This window comes from Adiantum capillus-veneris, chromosome 6 (assembly GCF_014529385.1).
Source record: "Adiantum capillus-veneris isolate H3 chromosome 6, ASM1452938v2, whole genome shotgun sequence".
Taxonomy (NCBI): domain Eukaryota; kingdom Viridiplantae; phylum Streptophyta; class Polypodiopsida; order Polypodiales; family Pteridaceae; genus Adiantum; species Adiantum capillus-veneris.
In genome coordinates this window covers 146,405,177-146,430,623 of record NC_140936.1, presented here as the reverse complement: position 1 = coordinate 146,430,623, position 25,447 = coordinate 146,405,177, and the positions used below count along the sequence as shown (strand labels likewise).

Genomic DNA, 25,447 nt, shown 5'->3' with positions numbered 1-25,447 from the left:
GTGTCAATGAAGTGCTCATTGTGGGGCACATGTGTGGGCCATATGGTAGGAAACCTTGTCCAACAAAGGTAGATGCCATCCAAAGAATGAAAGAAACATGCACTAGCATCACTAAGGTTAGAAGGTTTCTAGGAGCATGTGTCTTCTATGTTATTTGGATTCCACATTATGCACATGTAGCTGATCCTCTTTATCAGTTGCTTAGAAAGAATCAAAAGTTTAAATGGACAGAAGCACATGTAAAATCCATGAAAAAGCTAAAGGAGTTGCTCCAGTCAGCACCAACTTTGAGAAAGGTAGACTATGAGTGTCAAAGGCCAGTGATTGTGACAGTAGATACCAGTCCTACAGGGATTGGATGGGCAATAGGGCAAGATGGCAAAGAAGGACACAGGTATGTGGTAAGATTTGGAGCAAAGGTACTAAGTGCTTGCCAAAGAAACTATCCACAAATAAAGAGAGAGCTATGGGGTATGGTTACAGCCTTGAAAAATGGGAAAGAGTACCTAATTGGTGCATGTGTGGTTGTAGAAACAGATTGTCTACCACTTCTTGGGATGATTACAAGCTGCTCAACACCAGACATTGCTATGTTGCGGTGGATTGCCTACATTAAGTCCTTAAATCCCGAGTTTAAGCACATTGCAGGTAAAGTCAATACAGTGGCAGATATGCTATCAAGGGCAAGGTATGAAGATGAGTCACATATGATTGATGAGGGAGATGATGTGGACACAAAGTTCTATTCCATCTCTCATGTCAAAGGTAACAATGTCAACATGACTAATCCACTTGAATTGTTCTTGAAAGATCTTTATGAAGGTGATTGGCTTCTTATTGGAAGCTACTTGAGTACTCTAACAAAACAGGATGATTGGTCTGAACATGAATTCAAGAGGATACACAGGAAAGCATATGGTTACTTTTTGAGGGATGGTTACTTGTGGAAGCATCCTAAACAAAAGGGTGCTACACCACAAAGGGTTATATATAAAAAAGAGACTCAAGTAAAGCTCATGCAAGAGTTTCATGAGAGTCTATGGGCTGGACACAGGGGTGTGTGGGCAACCTTCTCCAAGTTGAAAGAAAAATACTAGTGGAAGGGTATGTATAAAGATGTATCTCAGTTTGTAGAGTCATGTGTAACTTGTCAAATGTATTCAAATGTTCGACATCGTGATGAATTGCACCCTACATATCCACTAGCCATGCACTATAAATGGGTTGTGGATCTAGTCACGATGCCTTTAGGACTCTGGCAGATGAGGTACTTGGTTCTTGCACGAGAGGACCTAACTAATCAGGTTGAAGGAAGAGCATTAAGAGCTAAAACCACAGAAGCTGTGTGCAAATTCCTTCTTGATGAGGTGATTTGCCGTTATGGTTGTGTGGGAAAGATCACTGCAGACAGAGGTGAACTGGATGCCGAAGAAGCAAGGGAGTTCTTTTCTAGATTAGGAATCAAGCTTTCTCTTACTACAGCTTACAACCCTGAAGGCAATGGAAAGAGTGAAAGAGGGCACCCTCCTATCATCAAAGTTTTGGCCAAGGCTTGCGAAGGAAGAGTTGGTGAGTGGCCAAAACTGTTACCATACGCTTTATGGGCTGATCGTACAACACATAGCTCAGTAACTGGCTACATGCATGCGGAGCTAATGCATGGTCAAAAGCCAGTGATGCCGATTGAGGATACAATTCCCACATGGAATGTACTAACTTGGCAAGAGGGGCTTAGTAGGGAAGATCTCCTTGCATTGCGCATAAGGCAACTAGAGAGAAGACCTGGAGACATTGAGGCTGCAAAAGAACGACTCAAAAATGCAAGATTGAAAAACAAGGACTACTTTGATAAGCGACATCGGCTCAGGAGCAAAGCAATTGACAAAGGTGAATGGGTTTTAGTGTATGATAGTAGCCTTGATAACCAACACACAGTCATGCGTAAGTTTTCAAAAAGATGGTTTGGACCATATGTTGTAAAACATGTGCATGAAAATGCTACTTACAGCTTGTCTGAACTAGATGGCACAGAAGTAAAGATTCCCATTGCAAGAAAAAGGATCAAAATGTTTAAGAGAAGAGGAGACAATGATCCAAAAAATGTTGATGAGGAAGAAGAGCAAAACATAGGTGAAGATCAAAGTGAAAATGAAGCTCTGGAATCATCCAGTGAAGATGAAAGCAAGGAAGATGTACAAGAGGGCTGATCTTACAAAGAAATAATTTGGCACATACCGGAGGATGTGTAGGTTTAGAGGGGGTGGATGTCGTGCTGTGACATGTACATAGTGGAAACACATGCTACAAGAGTTATCTTGTAACTTTTTAGATACATATTTATATTTCCTATAATGTACATATGCATATGTAAGTATAAAAATAAGCTTTCTATCTCATCTTATTATCTCAAGGGTAATGTATTCTTACTTTACCATAAAAAAAAACACTATGGGAAAAGTGTCAATAGCTCCACCTCTTTAACTTGGGACAAAAAGCATTGATTCTTTCTTTCTACCATCTCATTATTATCTCACACCCTATCTAGATCCTATATCTAGAGTAATTTCCAATCTATATATATTCTATGTATTTTTCATATTTTTCTTATATTTCTTTTTAAATAGCTACTAGGAGGGAATCAAATCCTAGTGGGACACTAGGTAGCATGATTTCAAAGATACACTTATTTTAATGCATTATTGCAAGCATGATTACAAAAATTTGTCAAGGATCAATGTCATGCTTTCATATGGCATGAGGTGTCCTTTGGAATCAAATGAAAGTCTAGGCTAAGGGGACCACATGAAGACTTTTGCTGCCAGAAATGGACCCTATTTTGATGAATTTTTTACACAAGGTTTCAATCCGAATTGGAAAATGATTTTAAAATGAAAATCGTAGCTAATGAGCTGAAGTTTCTGCTCATGTTTTTACTTTTTTATTTGGAGCTACGGTTGAGGAGATATGATCAAAATACTGGACCCCAGTCTGCCCACATCATGCAGGGACAGCTCATTTCCAACTTTTCCAATTCCTGTTCACACTGGATCCTCTCTTCTTGTGTAAACCCTTGTGGGTTCCCTTCACCTATAAAAGGGGACCTCTTCTTCCTTGGAAGGAACTCAAGCATTCAAGCCATTGATGAGAGGAATTCTTGAGGGAGTGAGTAGTAATGCCTAATTGTACTTAGCCCCATTAACATAAGCCCAAGCCTACACTTTCTCCTAGAGGAAAACTAGCCATTCTTGTACGCCATCCTTGGAGGATCAACTCTAATCAAAGAAGGTGTTGTACTTGGCGTATCAATCAACGTTGAATTCTCCCCTCTTCTTCTCTCTCCCATCAATAATGGTGCCGAAGGGTTTCAAGTAAGATGTGTTCTACATTGATGTTTTCTTGATTTCTTGTTGTTTTCATTTTCATCTCTAATCCAACATATATGTATGTATCTAATCTCATCTCCTTAACCAAACCTATCTCTCTCATCCTTAGTAATTCATCCTCTCTAGGTTCTCTTTGCTACAGGTACATCTCTCCCCGCAGTATCCTTATTGCTTATGGGCAAGAATAGGGCTTGGGAGGGAAACTTCTCATCTCTTCACTTATCTCATATCTACATTTCTCACATACTATCCTAGATGAATAACCCACATGATGATAATTTCTATCACTTTCACTCTGTACGATCTATTAGAATTAACGTATGGATTAGCCGTAAAATACACTTTCAACAACGTATAGTGTTTCTCTTTGGCCCAGAAAGGCTCAATGAAATACTTCTATCACCGGATCCCATCATACTACCTCTCATAGACTATAACTTTTCTTTTGACGTAAGCGTAGTTATCTTGCTATGAACCAAGAGGATTTGTACACACAATTAATCCCAATCACTAGACAAAATATATATATTATGGTAAGCACAAAACTACAATTCCAAAGAACAATTCGTAGCCTATTTGGGCAGCCAAGATTGAATGCCATTAATTCATCTGTTAACCCTTTCATATTACCCATGATACGATATGACCATAGCCTTGATGTTTTCATCTTTGTGTTATTTTGACATTTTCTTTTGTGTTCTTTCTTTGTGTGTGTGAGGGCAAGAGAGAATGGGTGGGATTCCTTGATTGTACTTCTTTCCAAACCCTAGTCTTCATGGCATCTATGGTTTAACTCCTTCATATAGTTTTTGTCGAGTTCTCTCACAAACTCTCACAGCCATAAGCCCGGTGCTTTCCTAGCAAGACCGCAAATTTCTCGACAGCGCGTGCCGGAATGGCTGTTCAAAATGGACCTCTACTTGTCCAACATGGGCTTAGTAGAAAGTAAAAAAGTTGCACATGCTAGTTCTTTGATCAAGGACACAACATTTCTTTAGTGGCAACAATGCGTTGTTGATGGTAAAAACACCCCTTCTTGGGACAAATTATGGCGCACTATTCGCAAGGTGCTCAATCCTGCCAATGTGGATTTTCATGCCCGATCCTCTCTTCGCCGCCTGAGCTAGACAGGTTCATTGGCCGCGTACATCACAGAGTTCCAAAGGCTAACTGTGGAGATAGAGACTCTTAGTCCCTCTGATAAACTTCACAGCTTTATCGACGGACTCGAACCCAATTTGAAGGACGATGTGCACAAATACAACCCTACCACCTTGGATGCTGCAATTGCCTATATGGAGCGTCTTGGCGATGATCGGCGCCCTACACGAAATTTTCTCCCTGGTGACAAATATTCAAATAGCGCTCACTTTCCAAAGCACAATCACAGAGAAAGTTATAGCCAAAGTCAACAGCAATAATCTCCGTTCATACAGCAAGCCACAGCACCTTATTCATCTTCAAGGTTTTGTTTTCAAGATCGACAATCTCAAAGAAGATCTTCTTCAAATGTTCCTCCACTTGATCGTGTTAAAGGACGTGAAATTTCTCAAGATCGGCATTCCAATACTCAGCAAGGCTCTTCAACAAATGCTTCTGCAACTTCAAAGAAAGAAGGATTATGTACAATTTGCAGTGGTGACCATAGATAGTATCAATGTCCAAAGAGACCGAATCCATCTAATTTGAAAAGAAATTCCAATGCGGAAACATCATCGAATGTTGAACAAACAACTTCTGCTCAAGATATAAAAAAATACGTGGTCAACACAATTTGTGTCTCAGAGGATACAACTATTCTTATAAAGCATGCTCAGTGCAATTCTTCAGTTTTGGAGCCTCTTTCAAAGCAAGTTTTGAGCCTTCTTGAAAATCTCAATGGTCGATCCATCAACATTTTGGTGGACATCGGATGCTCGAATAATTTTGTTAGCACTCAGATAGTTTGACTGCTTGTCTTACCAACTTAGAAGACATCTCACTTATATGATGTGCAATTAGCAGATGGATCACTTTTGACTTGTGATGCGACAGTTCGACACTGCAATTTAGTATTCAAAGTTATGCAGATCAACTGGATTTCAAAGTTATACCTTTATCTTATTACGGCATGATTCTTGGTCATCATTGGTTATTCCAATATGATTCGGCTATTAGCTTTCAAGGACATACTATCAATTTATTCAAAGATGGACCTGAACTGACTTTACAAGGGCTTTATCATGCGGAGCGAGTGATTCAAGCCTCACATGTACAAGTCAAACAGCATGATACAAAGTATTATGAAGCAAATATGATCTCCGATGCAGATGCAAAAATTATTGTAGATGAATTTTTTAATTCATTAACTTCTTCTGAACCAATTGATGAAGACAAAGATGATCTCAAGCAAGAAGTTTTTCCCAGTGTTACTTCGTAACTAGAAAAAGATAAGGACATAATTGCAGATTCCAAGTCTAAAGACGACTATGCTTTCTTTGATTCTTTGTTGGATGATGATATGCCAATTGCAAGTCATGAAGTGATAGTTTCTAAAGATGATTTTGAAGAATTTTGGGATTCATTATTGGAAGATGATTACAATCTCAATCCAAAATCCTCTACAGTGATTCACAAAGTTGAAGTTACCCCATCTGAAGGGTGCCTTGAGAAGATTTTCTCTTCACCAAATCTTTCGCAGTTATCAGAAGATTTTGAACCAAAATTCTTACATCACACATTAGGAGAAAGTTGGACTCACTTTTGGGCCTTTTAGTTCTAGAGAGAGAGTGGCGCTCGACCAATGAGGAAGAGGCTAACGTTACGTTGAAAATCGATATTTTGGAGTCAAGGTCTTTTTAAAAAAAGGGAGGAAAATTTATTTTGGTTCAACAAATTGCACAATTTCACCCTTTCAAGGCATAAATGCCGTAAGTCGTACTAACTATGTACCGAGGAATTTCAGAACTATCATTGAAGACTCTATCAAGTACTTTGTTCCCACCCAAATATGACTTTGAGTAGCTCTACTTCCCTCTCAAAACTTCTTCCCTTTTTTATATTTGCGCTAACCTTTCTGTGTATTCATTCTACTGCACACAATGTCTACTTCTCTAAGGCCTAGCACTACCATTGACTCTGTTAGCATTTTTAACAGTTATACTATAGACGATCAAGCATGGATTCCATCTCGTATAACTATCAGAAGTTGGGTTCTACTGCAAACTAGGAAGAGGAAGAGGAGGCAATGCAATGATTTCGTGGAGGCTTTCAAGGGTCAAGTTAAAGAGTTTAAAGTGTGTGCACAAAGCAAGCAAGTGAAAGCGGTCCTCATACAACATGATTTCCAGCATGCAGACTTAAGGTTGCAAACATCTCCTCCAAGTTTTCCAAGGCATCGACCCAACTGTAAGTTATTTCAGCATCTCCCTTAGTGCATGATTATATTCGAATATTAAGTGGTGGATATCATCTTTGGTATGTTTCAGATATTTATCCATCGAATAGGACAGATTGACAATTAGTTGAGAGTATATTTGGGATTTCTGATGCTTTCCATGCATTTATTGGTGAGCAAATGTACCGAGGAAGACAACACAAGGAACTTGCAGATAATGGAATTTTCTTTTATGATATGTCATATATGGAACCGAGAACTTCCATTGGTTAGGGTCGTGTAGCTCCTTTGTCACTTCCATCCTTTGACAGCAAGGATTGGTCCCTGCCTACTTCGCAAACTAGTGAAAGCTTTAGGAATAAGTTATTTCAGGATATACAAAAGTCCCTCAAGTATTCAATTGCCACAAAAATAGTTCGGCTCGCAATATTTATGCCTCTTGAAGTGTTTGCAGATTTTTTCTTCGATGAGCGAATGAGAACTACCGCAACAATGTTCATTTGCAAGTCTGAGAGTTGTTTGGACTTTTTAGATGATAACTGGGATAGGAAACAATCACAGAACAAAATCTGTATTTTGCAAAAGAAGTCCATAATTTGCAAGTTCATTATAAGCTCTCAAAATTTCTTAGTATGGTTTTACTATATTAGATATCATCTTCTTAGTGGGCAGCTTATTCCACTCGACCAAGATACAGAGAACAGCCTTGGGAAAAAACCTTTATCAATGGAGCTCTACTTTCAAGACAGCCTACTTACTGTGATGAAGACAATGTCAAGCACAACTCTGGCACAGCTCAGGATAGATCTTACATGTGAAGAACTTCCACTTTTGCCGGAATTGTATGCATTCAGTCTCAACAATAGAAAGGTGCTTACTAAATCGATAAATTTTGATTGTCTTTAATACACTATGACTGAATCTAACTTTTTCTTCTTTTCAGATTCCAAGGCGCAAGGAGAAAAAAACATTGTGCAAGGAGTCCATAACAAATACACTTCACTTAATTGCTTTTACCGGAAGCTAGGTCACATACCTTGTGCACGCAAAGAGCTTTGATGCCATGCAAACCATGATGTACTCTTCAAAATGACTAATGTAGATATATTTTTTGGCACTCAAACAATGTTTCAAAAATGTACATTTTCAATGTTTCAAAACTTTACATATTGTGTTGTTTCTGTCAAGAGTAATTTTCTCCCTTTCCCAGCTCTTGTCCTCTCCCCCGGTTTGTGCCACTCGTCCCCTGTCCTCTCCCCCGGTTTGTGCCACTCGTCCCTTGCCCTCTGCTCCGGTTGCTCCCCTGCCCTCTGCTCCGGTTGTTGCTACCTCTGCCTCTGGGGACGCTGGTCTCGGGCATCCTTTCACGTCGCTCAAAATCATGGGCCTCTTTCATGGCTTCCCATGCTTCTTGCACCTGTGAACCTTCCCCCTGTTCTTGCTCTTGCCGTCGATGTGTAGCCCATTCCTCTACTTCTGCGACGTCCGCATAATATTGGTGTATTGCTTCTTGCATATTTTGAACTTCTTCTTGATTCTGATTGTGGCGTTGGGTCATTTCGTTAATGCGAGCCTCTTCGAACTCGTCAGCTCTCACCGCTTCCTCTCTTGTGCGTCTGTTTACCGAGATTATAATATGCTGGATGGCCATTAGAGAAAAATGTCGCACATCCTTGTTGATGTAGTTATGTAATCGAAGTTCCTGTAGAAGCGTGATACAGACATCTGTTGCTTCATACATACGTTGCAGCAAACAATAAAACAGCAGATTACTTATGTTCGGTATATCCATAATTTGACTGATGAGCAACACGGCATTTAAACAGGTTTGCCAGCCACAGCTATAGTCATCAGTCTGCGTGGGCACGATTACCCGTTCGTGCTTGACTACATTTCCTAGATCATGTTCTAACAAAAGATACTCTACACAACATACAAGTTTTTTCGCGGCACTACATACATAACCACTTGAGGCAGCAACACATTCCAAAGAGACACTACACTGCTTTCCAAATGTACCCAAATAGACCTTACGTTTTTACACGATCGTGAAACGCCCTACTTTGCCCGGAGTTTGCGTAGTAAACAATCTTAGCTTCCATGTCAAATAACATCAAACTCCAATGATCACTACAAAGACACCATCAAAGATGAGGAGATATTCGCAATGCAAGATGTTTTTTACAAGGCAAGAATATACTCACGATTGTTTGTACTCAGTGAGCAGAAAGCGCGCTAGATCAAAGTTAACTCTGCTAAACCAGTTCATCAAACTCAAAAAGGAAACTGAGTTGTTCTGCAGATAAGGCGATATCAACGGATCTATTACGTATACTTTCTCTTGAACCTCAGGGGGCAGAAGCGAGACAGCGTGGCTAACATGAACAAATGGCAAAGTTTAGACTTGAACACCAAGTGAGTCAATACCGAGCGAGTGGGGCAGCTATCGAATTCCATATGCCACTGATTCACTTGGTATTGACCATTGTCTTGGCTGAAATGAAGAACTTGACGACTACCTTAAAGACATGGGTCAATACTGAGCGAGTCAGCGGCGGATTTCAATTCCATAAACAACTGACACGCTTGGTATTGACCCATGTCTTTAAGGTAGTGAACCATTATAAAGAAAAACTTGGCAACTGCCACAAAGACATGGGTCAATACCGAGCGAGTAGTACCAAAATTCAATTTCATTACCCACTGTCTCGCTTGGTATTGACCCATGTCTCGGTAGAGACCCATTTAATGAGCATAAGAATTACCACAAAGCAACATTGACGACCTCATTTGTTGCGAGCGAGTCGGTGAAATTGCACATGCACATGAAGTCTACATTATCGAGGTTGGTAATGCAGGCCTCCTCTCACTTGCAGGCAGCTATATGTGCGCATGCAGAAGCGCTGAGCTCAACAAAATTCTCAACTCCTCTTCATTCTCCTTGTTGATTTTCTCTAAAATAATTGAATCATCCGATATGATGGATGGCCCTTCTCATGCAAAGCCTTGCCCTTCCCTTTCTTGAGTTGGCTCCTTGGCTGCCTCAGGCCCCCGATCATTTTCCTTCAATATTGGTTGCTCCATAGATGGCTCAGGCTCCACCCTAACCTGCTCTTGTCCTTCATCATCCACGATGGGCTGCGGATCCTCCATGACTTGCTCATTTTGGTGTCTAGCTGGATCCTCGATAACTGTCTCTGTTTCTTCCATGACTGCCTCGAGGTCCACTCTGGCTTGGTCTTGGCCCTCTGCGGCTATCTCAGCCTGCCCATCTGTGTCGTTTCTCTAGACCCGTGATCGGGTCCTTCTGTTGTTTGTTTCAGCACTAGACGGCTCTGTCTGTCGTGCACGAGGATGGAGAGGGGGGATGTTGAGAATATCCATGGATCTACTATCCCGGATTGGTACTGGCTGAAGCAGCCCATCGTAGCACAAATGAAGCCTACGAAGAGTATCAAAATCTCGCGGCATGATAGTGACCTGGTGTGCATGGGCAGTCAAGATATATCCATCACTGAAAAATTCCACAAGGCAGTCTTCAGCAATTTCTTGAAGGCAGAGGAGTGCACTGCTGGCCCATCGCATGCCGACTCTCCACTACTCGCAAATTTCCCGCACTACTCGCTGGAAAGGGAGACATGGAATAGCAGGTTGAATGTGTCGTTCTATCCTGCGCAGCTCTTGCAGTACACCTCTGTGCGCCTCATATCAGCGTCTTCTTGCTTGAGAATTCAAAGATTCACCTGTTGCCCTCCTAGCGCAGACCTTAACACGAGGCATCTATACAAATACAATAACACCAAAAGACAATTCATTTGTCAGCACAAGGGACTTCAGATTTAAGGAAAGGTCAGTACCAAGCGAAAAGATGGATAGGAAAGAGTTTCCTTGCCTTATTCGCCCGGTATTGACCTCAGAAAATAGTAATGGTAGACATGACTTATATGTTCTGAGGTCACTACCGAGCGAATAGGTGCATAGGAAAGATTTTGCCTTGCCTTATTTGCTCGGTAGTGACTTCAAAAATAGTAATAGCAGATATCACTTACATTTTCTGAGATCACTACCAGGCGAACAGGTTTGCAGCCCCTGCAAAAAAATACCTTATTCGCTGGGTGGTGACCTTAGAAAAGTGTACAAGCAAGCGAACAGGTTTGCATCCGCTGATACAAAATAGCAATGTGAAGGAGATCTTAAATCGATGCGGTTCTAACTGTCATGTCGTTCCCTCCGATCACCTCCCCTAATATCGGGGGGATGATACCATTGATTCTCTCTCCCACGTCCACCTCTCATGAAACCTCATGGCAATACCACCCTCTCATGAAACCTCATGCCGAGGCTCTGCTTTTTAGGCTTGTCTGAAAGTCTATTTAAGAAGAAGTTGTTTCAGAACCTCCCTCAGGGTTTCGCAGAATAACTAAAAGAAGCTTAGGATAGTGGCGATGCCTTTCCAAGGTATACTCCCGCAGCACCAGCAACACCGCATTTGGGCCCTCATCATGAGGTCCCCCCTTGGCCCTCCCTTGATGTTACCTTTAATGTTCTCGACCGACATAGCTCGGGAGTGGTTGCTGTCAACACGGGAGTCAATTCTCGAGGTAAGTTGCAGGTAATTCTTTTCTTTCTACTCCCAATTTCCAAGCTCCTAGTTTGAAGAGCTTACTTGCTAAATGCTCTGTGCAGGATGCTAGCCTGAAGCTGTAGCAAATGCTGATCATCAGGCAGAGGGTCTCAATCCTTAAAAACTCTCTAGAAGCAAGAAGGCCTGAAGACATGCAGCGATTGCTCGCCGAGAATGGCTCTATGGAGGCAATCATTAATTGGCTTCAGGAAATGAAGGATGAAGTGCTTGAGCTAGCCAGTAAATATGAGGAAGCCATTAACTTTGCAAACATGCTTTGCGAAGAGATAAGTTGGATGTGAACCCTAAACCCCTAAACCCTAAACCCCCCGAAAATTAATAGGCCACTCTTTGTAAAGTTTGAAGTGTTTTCTAACTCAAACTCGGTGTTCAGTTGTAATTTTGTTTCTTTCTTATAAAATCAAAAGGCGTATTTTGCAAAAGAAAGCCCTAAATCCGCAACAAGCAGGGGTTACCTTCCCCTTATTTGCTTAGTATTGACCTCTGTACTAGCAGACATCACTTAAATTTTCTTTTGGTCAGTACCAAGCGAATAGGACCCTTCGGACTAGGTGACCTTACCTTATTCGCTTGGTACTGACCAAAAACAGCAAATTAAAGCGCACGGGACCGAAATCAAAAAGCGTATTTGGCAAAGAAAAACCCTAAATCCGCAACAAGCAGGGGTTACCTTCCCCTTATTTGCTTAGTATTGACCTCTGTACTAGAAGACATCACTTAACGTTTCTTTTGGTCAGTACCAAGCGAATAGGACCCTTCGGACTAGGTGACCTTATCTTATTCGCTTGGTATTGACCAACTACAGCAAATTAAAGCGCACGAGACCGAAATCAAAAGGCATATTTGGCAAAGGAAAATCCTAAATCCGCAACAAGCAGGGGTTACCTTCCCCTTATTTGCTTAGTATTGACCTCTGTACTAGCAAACATCACTTAACTTTTGTTTTGGTCAGTACCAAGAGAATAGGGCACTTCGGACTAAGTGATCTTACCATATTCCCTTGGTACTGACCAACTACACAAAATACAAGTGCGCAAAAGGGTAGTAAGTAGCATACCTCTTCACTGTGTGTAGAGTTCCGCGTTGCTAATGCACTGCAGAACAAGAGTAAGAGAAGGAGGATGCGCGAGATTAAGAGGTGATGGAGTTTGCTTACCGTGTAGTGTCGATGGGGGTAGAGTTAATTAGAATGATGCGCAGTAGAGGACGCGAAAAGAGGCAGAATAGTTGAAACTTGAGATGTTTGGTGGGGGTAATGCCTCAACTTATAATGCTTACCTTGGGGAGGGTGACAACTTCACTTATGCACGAGATTGCAGTTGGTAAATCGTACTGCATGGGAATCTGAGACCATTTAATATTGGTTGTCCTTGAGAGAGCAACCCACGTGCCTTTTTGAGTGACCGTTATGGGTCAGACAGACGCCAATCGCCCTTGCAGTCGCCATCTCCATCTCCATCTCGCACCTTCTGCCTGGCCAACTCTTGTGCCTTTGCCTTTTCAGCGCCCTTCCCCTTGGCTAGCTCTCGTGATCCTGCATTTAGATTCAGACACCGATCGCCCTTGCTTTCTCCATCGCCTTTGCCTTTTCTGTGCCTTTTCTGTGCCTTTTCCCTTGGCCAGCTCTCGTGGTCCTGCGTTTAGAGTCAAACGCCGATCGCCCTTGCATTCGCCATCGCCTTTGCATTTTTTGCGCTCTTCCCCTTGCCCAGCTCTCGTGATCCTGCGTTGATTGACCTCCATTGGATCGAGTCCTCTGCTGCCGCATCGCCGTCGCCATCGCCAGCGCCCCCCTACTGGTTCTTGTTGTTGGTGGCCTACGACATCACCATCCAACTCGGCGCCATTGGATATTGCAGAGACAGGTTCTTTCTCCCTGCCTCTCCCCTTCGTGTGTGTTGTTAACTATGTGCGCACCGAAGCCACTGCGTTAGGGTAAAAACGCATGCATGGTTGGAATAATTACTCATTATGTGACCATATTGCATTCATGGTTGGAATAATTACTCCTTATGTGGTGACCGTATCGCATTCATGGTTGGAATAATTACTCCTTATGTGGTGACCATATCGCATTCATGGTTGGAATAATTACTCCTTATGTGACCTATAAATCTATCACTGATAACATAGTATGCTCTGTTCTTATCCACCTGTTTCGAATGCCACAAGACAGAACCAAGCAAATAGGACCCTTCGGAGATTCTTGGGGGCCCTACTCGCTTGGTACTGACTCAACTAACGTCACCACTTATGACATTAGCGCACTGGACATAACCAAGCGAATAGAGTTCTTTGGAAATTCTTGGGAGCCCTACTCGCTTGGTTCTGACTCAACTAACGTCAACTCTTATGACTTTAGCACACGGGACAGAACCAAGCGAAGAGGGTCCTTCGGAAATTCTTGGGGACCCTACTCGCTTGGTTTTGACTCAACTAATGTCACCTCTAATAACATGAGCGCACGGGGCCGAACCAGGCAAAATAGGACATTGAGGGATACTCGAGGCCCAACATTCGCTTTGTTATGACACCAAATAGTTTTGGCTTGCTTTTTCTTTCAGTCATGGGGATCGTAGTCCTGGAGACAGACGTGAGCGAGGATACATGTGAAGAAAAACTATTCACATTCTTATATAACGCCCAAGCTCATCACCGTGAACCAGAACTATCAAGAATGTTCAATGCAGAGTTTTCTATATAGACGATTATAGATTTCTCCTTTGAGTACCTACAAAACCATTTGCAGCAGTATGAGGCAGTCACTTGTGACGATTCCATGACAGTTGATGGCATGCGATATGTGCGCCCTGCCGACCTTGACCTTGACAAGAGTGCTTCAAGGAGACTGAATCGCTGTCTTGAAAAGTGTCCCTCCAATGCACTGCTTGTACAAGACAAGTGTATGAAGCACTTAAAAAAATTTCGCTTATTGGAATTCTACCATGGGTTTGTCTGTTACTTATACTTGTAGACGGATGGCGAGTCAGCAACTTCGTAGTCAACAACTTTTGGTAGTTGTCCATTGGCGCCGGAGGAAGAGGTAGAGGATGTGGAGGTGCAATTCAATCTAGAAGAAGAGCGGGAAGAGGTACTAAAGGAAACCTTTGATGCGGGCTTAGCTCTTGTTTCTCTTGCGGATGCAGAAATATGGTGTAGGCAAGAAATCCCAAGTATGGAAGCGACTTTGCCTCTCAATTGTGCTCCCAGCTTTGCTATGGCGGGAGACACCCACTATATTCTGCTCACAAATATCATGCATGAGCTTAATATACGGGAGGACTATTGCCTAGCGGCAATTGCAAATTTTTGTGTGGCAGACATGGGGTTTGTGGAAGATGATGCAGTGGACCAATATCTTATTGCTGACACAGCTGTCCGCGACTCACAGTTCACTTCAGGGTCGCAACTGATTAAAGATACGTTCAATGAGGCGAAGTCCGGAGAGGCCGATTTGCCAACTGATGAGCAGTTTGAATTGACAACAAAACAACTCGTCTTGGAAAACATGGGTAGACACGTGGCACCCGAAGATCATGTAATGAATAGTCAGTCTATTCACTTATGGGGGAGGTCCATGCTGGAAATGGACGAGAATCAGATGGTAACTTTTGTCGAGCATTCAGATAGTATTAGAGATGGCCGAGTGATAAAATATCATGAACATTTTTTTTTGTTGCCAGGTGCTAGTGTATGACGATAGTTTCCTTAGAAGAGCGGGAGGCTCACGCCAAGGGCTTGTCACTGGAGTCCAAGGCAAGGATGCAGCGTTGTCTCACTACATCGGGCGTTTCAACCACAAAAAGGTTTGTAGAAACAATTCAAGTAATTGACAATTCTACTCATCTCACTTACGGCTTATAAATTGATTGCAATTATTATGTAGATCATAATATACCACAAGGAATATTCTGATGACAATGCAAAGTTCCCTCTGTTTGCAATGAAAGCTATTACAAGATTGTGTGGTGGGCACCCCCTCCTACTAAACGTAGAAAGAGTAATTCTGATTGAAAAACAATTTGCTCTACGTGTATTTTGCATTGGGTATGGGTGCCAGGCACTCAGAGCCCCATATTTCATGTCCTACACAGCTCAGGCTCTGGCTGCAGGGGTTGAAGACCCGGAAAGCTTAGATCCATACAATAAGCGGCTGTTTCTGAGGGAAAGAAGACGCATGATGCCCGTAGGGATGCTGCCATCAACAGAGGAACGAGCTCGTCTACAGAGCTTGCACATCGAAGAGGTACAAAGTGAGGAGGAAGGAGGTGCATCGAAGAGGATAAAAACAATGGGATCAGGTCCATCTTCTCCCGCTCCTGACTCGTGACCGACGCCACCTCGCATGGCGCTCCGCCGCATTTGAAGCTCCCCAAGCCATCTGTTTCTTCTCTTTACGGATGTGTTGTAAAGACCGTGTATTTTCTCAACTCTTAAGAAGTTCCTTCTGCCTTGCTCTATGAATTAGTCGTCTATAAGTCCATTGGTGTAACTCTAATAGGCTATTGGCCTTTTCTTTTCCTCCCCCATGCCGAGTGTGCTAAAATAACATGTTCTTGCCATGTAGTGGGTTTTTTCCATGCCTTGTGTGGCCCATATTGATAGTGAGCCGTATGTCTTGGCAAAATATGGACCATGGTTGAACAGTATGTGCTGCACTGAAATAAAACAAAATGGTCAGTTGAGTACAATTTAAATTTTTTTTTTGTATACGTAGAATTCCAACCTACCATGTAATGTGTGATATGTTGCCCACCCCACCCTGTAAGGTAAGCCTTTTTCCAATCCAGCAAAGCTGATTGAAATGATGTGAGCTTACTTTGGTCCCAAGAATGTTTCTCAAGGTAGTGGAAACTTTTATCTAGTGATTTCCACACGTTCGCTTTGTGATTCAGGATTGCTCCACCACCAGCATTGTATTTAACCAATTTATGTAACTGTTTCCATTTGTTGAACAGGATTCTCCTTTCTTCTCTATCTAAATCTTTGAGGCTAAACCCAAGAAACCTTCTTGCCTTCACTCTACCTATCGATGCTTTCCTCGGTACCTTGTATCGACTTTGAGACATCTTAGGGTCCTCTTCGATTTTGACATTGCCTCCATGCAAACCAATGTCTGAGAGCACTCCCTCTAATGCTTTGATCACTCTTTTCGACTCACTCTCTGGCTTTAATGTCCATGCAAAACATATGTACAAATGAACCACCTTTTCAATTATTCGACAGAGTGCATGAATTGTACAGACGTGAACTCTACTCAGAGGAATATCAAGCACTGGTTTAAAAGTTTTATCTTGAAGATGTCTGTTGGGAGCTCAAATCCATTGCACACTCTCAAATGATTGTGCATCAGCCATGCAATATAAGCATGTATTTGCCACAGCTGCTCCGTGTGTTATGTTGTACATACACTTAAGAGTCTTTAAGTCACCTGCCATGTGCCATTCCACTGTGTAGTCGCCAAATCCTTCCACTGAAAGAATGGCTCCGTTTCTTTGTTCACTGATGATAGAAGGAATTTGGGTTTGACTAAAAACCCAATCGAGGATTTTAAAAATTTCCTTATCAACCTACAATGAAAAATGAAAACACAAAATCAACAACCAAATAATCAATATTTTTGCTATCAGAGATTGAACGAAGTATACCTGAAATGATCCTAGAGATAGAATGTTGTTTTCTCTTTGCACGCTGAAGTATCGTGGATCCTCTTTCGTTATTGATGGATCCAGAGCTCTGTTCATGAGGGTAATGGTGACTCTCTCCAACTTCTTGTTCTTCAGGACCTCGCACTCGTCGAGCTTCAAAACAAACTTGAGAACCCCACCGCACTCGTCTCGACTGATGTCAAAGAAGTGAATTGCATACCTTTGCAATGCTTCAAGATCAATGAAGAGGTTGTTGTGCTCGTTAAACTGTACCTCTCTGCCGCCCTTGCCTAAGAATGTTGCTTCAATATGGAATGGTGACCCAAGTTTCTCAAACACCTCATCGTTTACGTGCCGGCGAGTAGCCTTTACATGTGATGGCTTTGGCAGCAATGATCCTCTCTGTAGTTTATTTTGAGATTTTTTAGCTAGTGCTTTGAAGAGTGCCCTGTATCCCATCTGCGAGATGCCACTCTCATCAAGTATTGCTTGCACTTCCATTGGTTCCAGCTGATTCTCGTTCATGAAGGAGGTAAGTAGCCTCCCTTTCAACTTACAAAATTTTTTCTGAGTTATCATCTCTTCAACTACTTCTTTTGGAACTAGACGGCTGTAATGCACTCCGACATTGAAGCCTACACCGTTCGAGTTTGGATGCAGTAAAGACCTGCCAAAAAAGCACAATGCGTTATGATCATGTATAGGAAAGTAAGTGTATCCACTTCTTAATGAATCACATTGAAGAAACAAACTTCGAGTTACCTTAAAGCTCATATTCGTTTTTTGAGGCCACCACTACCAACCTTCATGTTCTCAAGGTTGCATAGATCTCGTTTTCTTTTCCGACTACCAAGCACGGTGTCTTTCTCTCGCAAACTTGTGATCTTCTTCTCAAGGCCTTGGATTTTCTCTTTGTTTGATGAAATCTTTTGAGAGCATGCTTCATTAAGTTTCTTCAGCTGCATGTTCTCCATTGCCAGGAAGTTTCTTTGCCTTTCCGGATTCAATCCTCTCATTTCCAAATGTTCGGTGTATCCCAATAGCCCATCCTTGCCATCGCCTGTGAAATGTAAGAGGTTAGTGATATTAGCAAAGGGAGGTGGCCCATTTGTCATAGGATACTTTGGATAAATAGACCCATCGGTCCACAAATCCAAATGATGTTCCTTGTTTGTCCTTCTAAGTTCTTTCTCCCGTTGAGATAAGAAAGACTCCCTCCTACGTTTCTGCAACGGTGCGTACTCTTGCAATACATCAACATGAAGATGATGTGTGTTCTTTCTTTGGGTAAGTGTTAAAGATGAAGGGGCTGAGGATTGTAAGTTCAAATTAGTGTTTTCATCAGGAAAAGATGCGTTCTCCATTCCTAGAGTTGATAGAGAAGAAGACGGAGAAATATCTCAGGTTTTGGGAGGGAAAGCCATATTCTCAAGTTTAGAGTTGATAGAGTTCGTGTGGCTTATGTTTCTGGAGGGAACGCTTGTAAGTTGGCATTTCAAATCATTAGTCATACGGTTAGTTGGATTCCTCACAAGAGAACGAAGGATAAAAATGATAAAGACGGAGGCTACCTACCAAAGAATGTCATTTTGGCTTTTTGTTGTGCACAAAAGTATCACATAAAATGCACAAGTTAACATTTTCATTTTCTCTCTCTAAGACGACGTGGCACTTCTTACAGGGCCCAAAAGTGAGTCCAACTTTCTCCTAATGTGAAGGATTTTGAAGATCAATCTTTTGTTACAATCAACCTGATTTAAAGTCTTTGAATGATGCAATGACATGGGATTTAGCAGTCAAAGAAAAATTGTTTCGCAAGAAGCAAAGGTTCAAGACAAAGGTTTTAGATAACTCAAAGACTGAAGGTTTTCGACGATTCAATGCTTTTCCAGAGTTCTATCAACATCCAACGTCATTTCTTTGACACGTGCTCTCACTTTAAATGGGAGGGAATGTCACGATTGTGACTATGTTGCAGTATTATATCTACTTCTAGTTGCACATACACAAAGTGCCATGCCAAGGAGGACCCCTACTCTTGGATGGTCGCGACCCTTCGCCTAAAAGATGTGCCTCTTCGCCAAAATCCACACTCCTTCGATGATTGGTCACAACCCTTCGCTCTACAGTTGCAATTCTTCGTCCAATGGTTGCAACCCTTCACCGAAAGAATGTGTCTTTGTGTCTAAAGTCGCGTCTCTTCACCATGAGAGGTGTCTTTTCATTTGTGTCTCTTCGTCTCCTATATAAGGAGCCTATTATACTCAGTTTTCAAGCATTCGTTCAAGCAATCAAACACACATTCAGTCTTTTGAGTCTCAGTTTGTTCTTAAGTATGAAGTTTAAGTCTTAATTATAGGATTAGCACCACTAATCCTCACACCCTACTTGGTCTTGGCACCATTCGGCACACTTGGGGCACCCATGGGCATCTCCGGCAGCATCACCTTTGTGGTTGAAATTTGCAGCAGCACCCTTTTGCATCCAGTTTTTTCTTCTTCTTCATGTCTGAGAGTGAGAAAGAATCTTCTTTTGTAGCTCCAAGCAGCCAACGAAAATGGAGGCGATTTTGCCAGCGGGAATAGGGAAGAGAGAGGGGCGCCAATGCTGGATAAAGAGGGATCGCTTGTGCATCAACCAGAAGGAGAGAGAAAGATCGTGCACTGCCATAGAAAGATAGTGCTGGGTTTTTTTTGTGCTTTTCTCTTCTTTTCTTAAGGGTGGCTGCCCACTCATTAAGTGGGCGGACGGCCTATTTTAAAAACTGTATAAACCTACCCAAAAACGCAATAAAACATTTTAAGTTGAAATTAATTCTTGCATCACAGTCTCTCGATGCAACCACATGCACAAATGCGATGCAGAAATACACTTCCTCGTGGGAAAGCATCTTCTTTCCCAAAAAGTAACCCGCTTTCTCAGAAAGCATCTGTTTTTCTTCAAAATTTCCTCTTAACCCATCTTTATTCAAGAGATTTCTCATCTTTGTGCACAAATCTAACATAGTTCGGAATTTCCTCAAGAGTATGGAATATTCCCTTTCCGATGTTTCTATCATCCACTATGTGACGCATCAGGAATACCCATCACCTAGTCCTTTTCTACCGAACTTACGATACAATCTCCTCCGTGATGCTCTATGTCATCCATCCTATGACACATCAAAGATGTCCATTCCCAGATGATCGAATACTTCTTCCCAATGCTCCCTGTCACCCATCCGATGTGGAGATTTGAACTTTGAAAAACGGGTGGCAATTTTAGGGCAGCACCTTTTTCATTTGGACTTTGACACTAGAGGGGTGTGTGTGTGTGTGTGGGTTGGGGGGGGGGGGGGGGGGGGGGGGCCGGGGGGGGGGGGGTTGTCATTTTTTCTATAAAAGCTGGCCCTCACCCCTCACACTTTCATGGCCCTCACTCACTCTCAAGTCTCAAGCTTGAAGCCACTCTCTCAAGTTTCACAGTTCACCCTCCCTCTCAAGCTTGAAGCTTGAAGCCACTCTTGAGTCTCACTCACACCCTCTCTCAAGCTTGAAGCTTCAAGCCACTCTCACCCTCTCTCTCAAGCTTGAAGCCACAAGATCTCAAGCTTGAAGCTTCATCCCTCTCGCAAGCTCCATTCCTTCATCGCATCCCTCTCTCAAGCTCCATCCCTCTCTCAACTTTCAATCTCCATCCCTCTCTCGAGTTTCAAGCCTCAAGCCTCAAGTCTCAAACGCCATCAATATGGCACAAGCTTCCGCATCACATGAAGTTCCCTCGGTTGATAAGAGAGGAAAGAAGGATGAGCCTTCATGGTGGGATGAGGTGCACTCCAAAGTCTTGGGCAAAGAAGGCGGTGCAAGATCATGGATGTGCAAACTATGTGGCTTCCAACGGAAATACGGGACAAGCAAGGTTCGAGCACACCTCCTTCACGTAGTGGGGGAGCAACTAAAGCATTGCAAGAATGTGACGTCTGAGAAGAAGAAGGAGCTTGAGATCAAGGATGCCATCACGAGAGCCAAAGCAAATAATCGACCCAAGCAGCAAGCCATTCACCCCAATCACTTGGTTTTTCCTTCTTCTACCACCCATTTGCAAGCTTCCATTGGAGGTAGTAGTGTGGCGGGTCAAACATCATTTCAAATGATTATTCCCTCTCTTCCCACCCATCGCCAACGAACTCTAGATGCGTCATGGGATCCAAAAAAGGAGGAGGATCTGGATGCCGCCGTTGCCCTCTTTTTTTATCACGACAATATCCCTTTCATAAAGGCTCGGTAAGTTCTCAATGCGCTTTCATATTATGACCATAACTAGTATGTCCGTTTTTCTTTCAACATTGTCTTCACTTTTGACCTTTGTGACATGTATATTGTATAGGTCACACTACTTCAAGGCAATGTGCAAAAAAAGAGGGGATTACGGGCCACGCCACGTGCTACCCAGAGGCCCTCTGTACCACTTGAAACTTGAAACATGCTTGAACATGATTCTAATTGTTCAACTAGGTGTTAGAAGCTTGGCTTATAGTTGTTTCCTAACTTATAGGTTGTTTTGAGGCTAATTTCAATGTTTTTCTGTGGATTGTTCCGGTGTTCCATTTTTGGTCTCCACTTATACGTTCTGGTACCGTTTCGGTGCCCCCCGTTCCCGTTCCAAGTAACTTTGATCCGTATGGCAGCTACATCATCATGTTAGCACTTCTTTGCGGAAAATCCGAACGACAGCCACATCAGCATAACAACACTTTTTGCAGGATCTATGTACAATCTGCCACGTCATCTGGTCATGTCGGGTGGTCATACCAGGTTATCATTTTGTGACATACCCCCCTAATGAAATAATTGTAATCGCCCTCGATTACACTTGCAAAATCAAATATAAGCCATAAACCTACGATTGCTAACTACGTTGCCAAGAATCATAGTCCTAGATTAGAATGGATTCTATGTGATATGATCTAAATGTGATGTGAATGTGATGTGACTGACGTCTTTGAACAAGTGCTAGATTTGTGTTGTCTTGTGCCTTGGTACTCAGAGTCAGTGTCTACTAAACTTCTAGGGACCTCACTGATGTCGGGTTAAATAATCCTATATTGTATTATGTCCATAGATTTCTCGAGATCTAAATGTTGCAGTCATTCATCAACTATTCCATCTGCACTCAAAACACAATCATGTGTGAGTAATCATTTCCGAGAATTCCAATCCATCAATCAGACACTGAGTTCATACTGAACACATTGTTTCAATCATTCAGTTCTAGCTATGTGGCCATCTCATCCCTCGAGAACTCTTGATGCGTTCATGAATTCCATTCAATCATGATCCAAAATTCACGATTCTTATCGTTATCAGGTTCATTCTGGAGTTGTCATTGCTCCGAATTCATCATCATCTCATTCTCGATTTTCACTTGTTATTTGCACACAAACAGCAAGATCTTCTAGAAAACATTAATAGCATACGTAAATCAAATTCATCTTGGAAAATTTCCATTTCAGATTTCTTTATTCATTGAATATGCAGTTCACAAATCACACACTTAGTTCATATTGAACACACTGTTTCAATCATCTAGTCATCTCATCCATCCAGAAGTCTTGATGCATTTAGATCCCTGTGTAGCCATCTCATCCCGCAAGAACTCTTGATGTACTGACCACAGTATCCAACCATCTCATTCATATGGGAATCTTAATGTACTAGAATCTTATTTCATCATTCCTCATGCATCATCATCATTCAAATTTCAAAATAAAATTTATCATTTTTATCTTGAATCGATGGATTCACTCGTGAGCTGTCGTTGCTCTCGATTGCTTTCAGATGCAAATTCCTTGCCATGTCATCCTCAATTTCACCTACAAAACATGTAAAATTTCAAGCAAATGGTTCACCTCGTTGCTATAGAGTCGATGTTCGGCTCCATGCGTCCAAATTCTTTCATATGCATATTTCTCGCTCCTAGTAGTTATATGCACACTAATAACAAGAGATTCCAAAAACATTTATTCCGCACATACTAAAATTTTTTGCAAAAACCCTAATTTTCCAAAGATGTTGGATATAGGATCCGTTCATGTCAATGTTGAGAGGATCAATGTCACAAGACGGGCACCACGTGCCAATAGAAAAGAACATATTGAACAGACTTTGAGCACTTCAATAACAACTGAATTGAGAAAGAGAGAGACAAGTCGCGATACGGAGTGGAAGAATTCCACCACAAAGAGTATTGGCCCCAAACCTTTGCGCCCCTTTAGGTATTTCTTTATATTGCATCAACACAATACAAGCCGATACTCCATACTCTGCACCTTCTCTAGGAAGCATGCTAGAGAATGAGTCCATGGCGTCATATTTATAGGCCCTAGGCCCCAAAAGCAGTTTACATGAAAAGCCTTCAAACTCAAAAGCATCTAGTCCAAAAGCAATTCCCAAAAGCTGCCAACATAAATCACGGAATTACATACAATTGTCACGTCAACAATCAGCGCAAGACGAAAAAATCCGTACAGTCTACCACGTCATCATGTTAGCGCAATTTCTGGAGAGTCTGTACAGGTCTGCCACGTCATCAGTTGGTTGCGCAAGCCTTTGTGTGTGTATTTGTGGGTCTTGCTTTATTTTAATTCCTGTACGTCTCTTGGGCCCCATCGGACGGAGTCCCATAAGTTGGTAGGACTTCTTCTTCTATTGTTGCTTCTTCTTAGCGTTTAGGCCCCTCGACCATGATCTAAAGGTTAGCTCTGCTCTTCACTGACTTGACACAGCAACAGTTTGTGACATCCCCCCTTCTTGAAAGAGAGTAATCATCCACGATTACAGCATATCTGCAAAACAACTCAAGTTAGCTTTAAAAAAATTCTGAGGGACAATCAGTTCGCTCTTTTTGTTAAGGAGTTGGCTCCTTTTGGCTCTTTTGATCAAGGAGTTGGCTTCTCCTTTCTTCCATATTGAAACTCTTGATATTCTGGTGTAGTAAAATTACCCATCACACCGAGACCGCATTGATCTTCCACGGGTGTCTTGATACACTGAAATTACATACCCAGGCAATCTCATCCAATTAGGAATATTCAGTGGTTGGCACATCACAATGCAACACAAATGCTCACAAATGCATGTTACAGACACAACAAACATCGCAGAGCACTCCCCTGAGACAAACGATCTGCGGTATGAGGCTACTTAACGACTACCTCATCACCCTCCCCGCAAATAACCTAAAAGGTCCAAGCCATGAGCTCAGAGGATTGTACAGCCAAACCCTCCCTAGACCGCAACCTGCGTTGGTTGGAGGTATTGAGCATGCAACCAAACGCTCCCCAGACATCCCGTCTGCGTCATTCGGAGGTTTTCTAGCATACAAACAAACGCTCCCCAGACATCTCGTATGCGTCATTCTGAGGTTCAAACAATCTCAAAATAGCATTTCTCACTACTCCACCCGGGAGTAAAATCACCAATCATTGAAACCTGTACTAAAACCAAAGTCAAACATTTCAAATCAGCATCAAAACAGGTTCAAAACAGATACCATTAATTTCAAACAAATTCCAAACAGGATCACCAAACAAGTTCAAACAGAACTCAAACTTAAAAAGCAATCTCGACATCAGTCGAGCTCGATTATTCGACTGACTTTCCATCCTGAAACCTGCATCAAAAATTAGAGTTATGTTCCTTCCATAAGGTCGTAGACAACCACAACATGGTCCATCAACTCTTGGACAGAGATAGTGTTCCTCTGGCGGCGATGGTAGTCCCAAGACATAACAATCACACCGAACCTCCAAGGTTTTTAGCTTGAAAAGAGACACCTACTAAGAGATGTGGAGAAATTTAAAGTTATAATTGGCTTGGGTTTCTATGGCAAGCATTTCAGGATACCCCACTTTGCCAGAAGTTGCACTCCACAGGAAGTTGTCAGAAACCATATAACTTTAGACAAAAAATTTCTTGAAAGCTTGCCAAGTCCTTGGAGTGAGCGGCTTGGTAGCTATATAGATTTCCACCATTGCATGACACTGCATCTGAGAAAAACAGCAGCTCAAAACCAATTTTGGATCCTTCTTTGCAAGTGATATTTATGGCTTATGCCCTATAAGACATGAGCAGTGAAGACGGGAGCGCACCTGATGCGCGATGAAGTAAGTGGGGGAGTGGCTAATAATTCCAGGATCGAGGCCCGCAAATACTTCAAATTAAATTCCAATAGTCTCAGGTTTGCTCTCTCTGCTCTTTTGTAGGTATGCTTTCAGAAAATCACACGCTTGATGCTCTGATACCACTATGACAAGACGGGCACCACGTGCCAATAGAAAAGAATAGACTGAACAGACTTTGAGCACTTCAATAACAATTGAATTGAAAAAGAGAGAGACAACACGTGACACAGAATG

At 42.2% G+C, this 25,447-nt stretch overlaps 1 pseudogene; it reads left to right on the top strand.

The window, feature by feature from the left end:
* The first annotated feature begins 20,778 nt into the window (after positions 1-20,778).
* LOC147456430 (scarecrow-like protein 30) overlaps positions 20,779-25,447 on the top strand; it is a 41,425-nt pseudogene continuing 36,756 nt past the window's right edge.